The sequence below is a fragment of the Chelonia mydas genome, chromosome 9, assembly GCF_015237465.2.
Source record: "Chelonia mydas isolate rCheMyd1 chromosome 9, rCheMyd1.pri.v2, whole genome shotgun sequence".
Taxonomy (NCBI): Eukaryota; Metazoa; Chordata; order Testudines; family Cheloniidae; genus Chelonia; species Chelonia mydas.
The window spans coordinates 12303884-12311200 of record NC_057855.1 but is presented as its reverse complement, the minus strand read 5'-3'; the positions used below and the strand labels follow the sequence as shown (position 1 = coordinate 12311200).

Sequence of the window (7317 nt, the reverse complement as noted above, 5' to 3'; positions counted from 1 at the left end):
GACTGTGAAAGGGGAATAAACAACAGTTCCTGGATTTGTCTAGGGTTGCAGCTGTGGGAGGCTCATTGGCCTACCAGCATCTGTTGGAAATATTTTCAGAAACCAGGCTAATATACAAAAGACTCCGACTGCAACATTAATGATAAACTCTGTGCTTCTGATGGGTTTGAATTTTTCTCTGCATAGCCAGTGCTCAATGCCTGACTAGTAGCTGCAAGCCTGAGAACCCATTGCTGAAACCTAAACAAAACCTTTGGTGTCCAAAGCAGCTTTGGGAATAGGAAATATTAACCCAGGTCCAGGTAGTATTAAAAGTCCCGTATAAAGACAGCAGACATGTCACACGATCTGCATTTCACCAAACACAAGGGTCTGGACTAGGGTTACCAACTTTGTAATATTTAAAAAACGGACACTCCAGCAGTGCAAGAACCTCCCCTGCCCCGCCTCTTCCCCAAGGCCCCACCTCCGTTCGCTCCTCTTCTCCCCTCCCCCTGCCGCTCGCTGCTCATAGACTCATAGATATTAAGGTTAGAAGGGACCATTATGATCATCTGCTCTTCCCCTCTCCATCTTCTCCCAACCCACCTGGTTTGGGAGGGACTCGCCTCCGGAGCTGGGACTGGGAGCTGCAGCAGGTAGGAGGTGGCCCTGGCTAAGTAGGGGCTGATGCGGGTGATGACCAGTGTTCCCTCTAATTTTTCCCATGCATGTGCAGAATGAATTTTGTTATGTGCACCAATATGGAGGTGATGTGTGACGCATCGCCTCCATATAGGTGCACATAACAAAATTCATATGGTGGGGGTGAGGCAGGTATCACAGATAGGTATCACAGAATATCAGGGTTGGAAGGGACCTCAGGAGATCATCTAGTCCAACCCCCTGCTCAAAGCAGGACCAATCCCCAATTTTTGCCCCAGATCCCTAAATGGCCTCCTCAAAGATTGAACTCACAACCTTGGGTTTAGCAGGCCAATGCTCAAACCACTGAGCTATCCCTCCCCTAGGGGTTCGGAGTGTGGGAGGGGGCTCAGGGCTGGGGCAGAGGGTTGGAGTGTAGAGGGGTGAGGACTCTGGCTGGGGGTTCGGGCTCTGGGGTGGGGCAGAGGGTTGGGGTGCAGGAGGGGTGAGGGCTCCGGCTGGGGGTGCAGGCTCTGGGGTGAGGATGAGGGGTTCAGGATGGAGCAGAGGGTTGGAGTGTAGAGGGGTGAGGACTCTACCTGGGGGTTTGGGCTCTGGGGTGGGGCCAAGGATGAGGGGTTCCGGGTTGGGGCAGAGGGTTGGGGTGCAGGAGGGGTGAGGGCTCCGGCTGGGGGTGCAGGCTCTGGGGTGAGGATGAGGGGTTCAGGATGGAGCAGAGGGTTGGAGTGTAGAGGGGTGAGGACTCTACCTGGGGGTTCGGGCTCTGGGGTGGGGCCAAGGATGAGGGGTTCCGGGCTGGGGCAGAGGGTTGGGTGCAGGAGGGCTCCGGCTGGGGAGGCCGGGTTCTGGGATGGGGCCGGGGATTGGGGGGCACGCTGCTCTGGGGCTACAGCGGGAAGAGAGGACTCCCCCCAGCTCTCTCTCCACACAGCAGCACCTGAGCTGGGGGGAAGAGGCACCTCTCCCTGCCGCGGCAGCTTCGGGGCTGGGCGACAGGATCGGTGCCTTTCCCCTGGCCGCGGCAGGTCTGGCCGCAGTCAGGGCCGCCGGTGACGGTCTGCGGCTTCGCCCAAAGAGGTGGACCGTCTGTCACCGGTGCCCCGGAGGAGCGGCAGCGACTGTGGACTCCTTTCCGCCCCGTCGCTGGCAGGCAGCCTGTGGCTGCTGCCTGCTTGTGATGGAGGGCAGGGGCAGAGAGAGGAGCCCTCAGCCGGCTGGCTGAGAGGAGTGAGTGGGCGGAGTGGGGGACGGAGAGAAGCCTGGGCCGCCGGGCCTAGAGGAGCATGGGGAGGGGCTGGAGAAGAGCTAGGCCGGGCCAGCGGGGCCCCTTCTGAGCGTGGGCCTGCCGCCATTATAAACCCGGTACTGCCCGGGCCGGGCTGGGGTCAGGCTGGGGGAGGGGTGCCTCTCCCTGCCCTGGCAGGTCTGGGGCTGGGGAGGGGCCTCTCTCCCCGCCGCAGCCCTGAGTGCCGGCATGGTGCTTAATAAGCTGCTGCGCGGCCACGTGGCTTAGAGGGAACTTTGGTGATGACCCAGCGACTCCCAGCCTCCCCGGACTTTGGGTGTCCAATCAGTAGATCTGACCAGACGCTGTCAGGTCCCCCTTGTTGACAGGACTTTCCAGCTGAAAACCGGCCACCTGGGCACCCTAGTCTGGCCTTGAAAACTTCAGGAGTAAAAAGGAAAGGTGGAATCTCTCAAGTGAGTAAAAAGACCCCATATACTCTGAGTAAACCCACATTGCAGCCATTCAAAGAGTCAAGGGAGAGTAGGAAATACATTTCTATACAGGATTTACACACCCCTTTCAATACCCTGGGGGTAGGGGGATTTTCAGCATCAAGTAGGGGTAGGGACATGTGGCCCTTAGAAACCAAGAACACCCTTTAGCAAATTTTCCCCTATCCTGGGGATTGCCATATTCCCCACCTTTTCTGTTGTGATCGCTAATGCCAGGAGTCAGTGTGGAAAAGTTATCTCAGCCTCCCCCAGTCTGATATCTAAATCACCAGACAGAGGGAAGAAAGGGTGGGTGATGGGCAGGCCAGGCTTTCCAAACTAACTGCTGCCAGGGAGAATGCGGGTGAGAGTGACACATGATGGTAGTGGGGGAGAGAGGAGAAATCTACCACTTACTCAATGCCCTGTGAATAGGAATTTCAAAGAACCATGTATTATCAGTCTGGTCTTCGCCATTGCTCGACAAGTTTGACCTCACAAGCCATTGATTCTGTGTAAATGGATTAGAGCCGACGTCATTGGAACTGTCCTGTTACCTGCAAGTTAAGACTTGAAGGACACAGGAAAAAATTTAGGGCAGATGTGATGTCATCAACCTAGATTTTGCACAGTGATGTGGAGATGTTTGTATGATAACATATGTACATTATGATGTCACAATATTGCATCATGACAATTTCACGATGTGGAATGCCAGCTTCACTAGATTGGGTTTTATTGACTTTGTCCCAGAGGGCTCTGAAGAGTCCTAGATTATATGTGCCGCAGTGTTATCCAGAGTTTACAGTTCCAGAACTGGGCTTATCCTTTGCAATGTGGACAGGCTGTGCTGTACTTTATCTGATGGCCACTGCATGCAGCAGTCAGCATGAAGTTAAACGAGTTCTAGGCCAAAAAAAAAAAAACCAACACCAGATTCAGTTCTTGGCAGGCTCACGTTAGGCCCCATGTACAGCATTGGAAATTTTATCAAAATGAAACACAAAGGGCCTTATACCTAAACAGCTTGTCCTAAAATGAGCCCCCAGCATTTTCCACTGCATCCATGTGTGCGCACAGAATCCCCTGCACTGGTATATACAAAACCAACGCTGAATACATTTCGTACTGTTCCCATGGGGGTCAGATTTTTAAAGATGTATGTATGCAACTTGGCCACATGCAACGCTTGCAGCTGTTTTTGGTGCAGCCACTGTTGCAGAAAAGCAAGTTCATCATTCATGCAAAAACATCTTTTAGATTGCAAGCTTCTTGGGATGGAAACCGTGAGTTTAGTTATGTGGTGTTTATTGCTGAGCAAACTGTCAGTGCCAAATTAATAATATGCTAAATAAATTGGTTAGTCTCTAAGGTGCCACAAGTACTCCTTTTCTTTTTGCGTATACAGACTAACACAGCTGCTACTCTGAAACTTGTCAATATACTTAAACTCATCCCTGGTATAAATCATTGAAGAAATGCTCTTATGTAATGTCTGTTTTGCAAGCATAGAAAAAAAGCGGGCATGCTGTTTGGTTTACCCACCACCACAGATGCCAAATCAACCTTCATATTTTTTATCTTGTTTAGCTTTGGGCACTATGGCTTACTGCTGAGACATTAAAATCATTACAGGTCACTGAAGGACAATGGAGCTATTTACACCAGGTATGGATCTGACCTGATGCTTCTAATCTGTTTGTGGAAATACCATTTTTAGAGAATGGTGTTTCTGAGTATGATATAACCTCACCCAGACACAATCTCTGGCTTGCTCCTACATTCCTAAGCAAGGAATGCAGGATCAGCCCTTCCTAATACTGCATTGTATTGTAATTCCTTGTTTGGCCCTAAGAGGGCAGCTCCACACAGATTTATTAGTAAATTGGTTAGGCACAAGCAAAATGACCTACCTGGCAGTGTCTACACAAAGTAATACTCTGAGACAAACCAGTGTGGAATACATATGAACACTTAACTACATATTTATAATTAAATGAAGAAAATGGAAAAATGCCATCCAGTTTCTAAGACTACATCTGGTTCTGTTTTAAAGGACTCTCTCTCTCATGCATACTGTAAATATCTCAATCCAAATTTTAATTTTGTTCTCATCTCATCTGGGAAGACAAGTGTGTGGCAGAATTCTTTCATGGCACAATTCATCATTGCTCACATTTCATTTTGCAGTTATACGGTCTTAATATTTCCCAGTTACTTTTCATTTCTTGTGTAGGCGCCATGCTTTCTTCCATGCTGCGCCTCAAGCAAGGAACCTTCCAATCCCACTGCAAAAGATCCTTCTCTTCTCATTCAAGACTCACCTCTTCAGTGAGTCCGACACATTAACCGATGCCAATTATTGCCTTCTTCCCCCTATTTATAGTGGAGTGAAAGACAGAATGGAAAATGGATGACTCCAGGAAGAAGAAAAAAGCCACAGAAAACACTGACACTACGCCCCATATTCTTTATAGAGATATTGTTATGATATGATTATGGCATAACTATGATATATTTTATGCAAGATAGGTCATTTAAGATATCATTGAAAAGGTTATGATTCATTGAATATGATTGTCCTATTTGTATGCATGTATCATTTTGGTATCTGAATTTAGGAATATTGTCTATGCATCTATTACAAATGTGTGTGTAATCAGTCTAGACGGCTGGCTGGCAAGGTCCATTAGGGAGAACAATAAGTCTTAGAAGATGCTAATCTCCTACCCGGGAGCCTTCGTGAGGACGCTACAAATAGCCTCCAAATCATGGCTGCTGTTTCCCTACAGGGGCATGTGACCAAGTCACATGGTACTGGACTCCATCATAGAATACCAGTGTTCTTTTCCACTGAAAGGCGTGGGAACCAAGCTGGGAGAGAAAGGGTTCCCACCATATGCAACAGCTATTTAAGGCAGTGGAGTGACATCATCATGGTTCTTCACTGACTCCCCACCCAAAGGAGAAACACCTGAGAAGCAAGGATTGAACTGGGGGAAAAGGGCTGAACCCAGACTAGAGGGATTTCTATCTTGTGAAAGGAATATCTGGGGTTTTAAGCTGCAAGCAAGTACAGCTTGCCCTCAAGAATCTCTGCAAACTGCCTGAACCAACAATTAGAGTGAGAATATGCTACTCATATCCAATTTCTTTAGTATATTAAGCTTAGATTGCATTTTTGTGTTATTTGCTAGGTAATCTGCTTCAATTTGTTTACTATCCTGTATAATCATTTAAAATCTATCCTTTATAATTAATTATCTTTGTTTTTGTTTTGTCTAAAACCAGTGTGTGGAAATCATAACGGCGGGGGGAGGCGCAGAAAGCTGTTGCATATTTTCCTCCACATTGAGGGAGGGGGTGAATTTCATGAGCTTACGTTGTACAGTCCCCTGTGCAGTGCAAGATGGCAAGATGGTATAATTTGGGTTTATACCCCAAAGGGGGGTGCATGCATTAGGAACTGGGAGGTGCCTTAGCTGAGCCTTTCTATGCAGAGCTGATCTCAGCATCTATGTGTAGCTGCAGCTGGGTGTGTCCCTACCTGTATGTGTGCTGGAGGGGACTTGAGGGCCTGTCACAGCAGTACAGTGTAAAGGGAGCCCAGGCTCGTGAGTCAGGCAAGCTCAGTAGTACCTCAGTTCCAGGTGGCATCCTGGGAGGAACCTGTCACAAACACATTCTAAGGTACCACTTATTCTAGGTCTACTAGTGTGTTGTGTCTTGTCTTGTCTTGTCTGTGTTTGCCTTTTAAGCTGTAAATTCCTTGAATTGTATCTCTGCTTTACACAGTGCAGAGACGTGACCAGAGCTTAGCATATAATAATGCTACCAAGCTGTGTCTTTGAGGTCCTAATTATAATTGCTCTACTTTTAAATTTAGTTTTTAGCAATAACCAACACTATTTGTGTTTGTTTAGCACCTGGCACATTGGGGCCCTCATCTTAGCTGAAGCCTACACTCATGGAATGCAAATAATGATAATAATCATATTGTTATTTTTCTTGCCATTTCTCAGTCTTCTACATTGCATGAAAAAGAAATGGGACAGTAACACAGTGTATCAATGGTTCTCATTTATGTTTGATAGATATAGTATCACATCCAGAAAATGTCTCTCTTGAACTTGAGTTTACTACATTTATTTTTTGTTTCAGTGCCTTTTAGCAGAGGTGACAGTTCAACACCAGCCAGGGTCTCTTCCATAACAGTGGAATTGGATATCACGTCATAAGAACATAAGAGCAGCCATACTGGGTCAGACCAAAGGTCCATCTGGCCCAGTATCCTGTCTTCCAACAGTGGCCAATGCCAGGTGCCCCAGAGGGAATGAACAGAACAAGTAATCATCAAGTGATGCATTCCCTGTCTCCCATTCCCAGCTTCTGGCAAACAGAGGTTAGGGACACCATCCCTGCCCATCGATGGCCCTATCCTCTATGAATTTATCTAGTTCTTTTTTGAACCCTGTTGTTGTCACCTTTCTTTATGACAGAAGTTCTTTGGATTCTCCTCTTTTCCTTAATCATCTCTCTCTCTCTCTCTCTTAAAGCTGTATCATCACAATTTCCCTTGCAAGTTGTCATTACCTTTGTAATCTGTTGTGGACTCTCTGAGGTTATTTAATAAATGGTAAATTTCCACTTGTCATTTTCATCACCTATCATAGTGGAAATATAGGTCTACATAATGGTTGGGCTAGCTGGAGTGTTAATTGAAGGAGGCTTTAGGTAAATCATTGTGGGCCAAATATAACCTGTAAGCAAACACAATTCTGTTAACATCAGTTGGCCATGCATGACATTGTGGATGTAGTAGAATCTTTATTTGAAAGTATGTCACTGACCAATAGATTTTCTCTCTCATCATGCATTATTCCCTGTCTTTCAAGGATGCCAGTCGATAGAACTTGAGAAAGCTCCTTCTGTTCTGTATAGTTTCTTATACCA

The 7317-nt window shown here is 47.1% G+C and overlaps 1 long non-coding RNA gene across 1 annotated transcript; it reads left to right on the top strand.

Annotated features, from left to right (window-relative positions):
* The first annotated feature begins 508 nt into the window (after positions 1-508).
* LOC119567062 lies at positions 509-6686 on the top strand. Its single transcript, XR_005226775.2, has 3 exons — positions 509-638; positions 3955-4032; positions 4601-6686. It is a non-coding gene; the product is annotated as an uncharacterized LOC119567062 (long non-coding RNA).
* Positions 6687-7317: the final 631 nt, after the last annotated feature.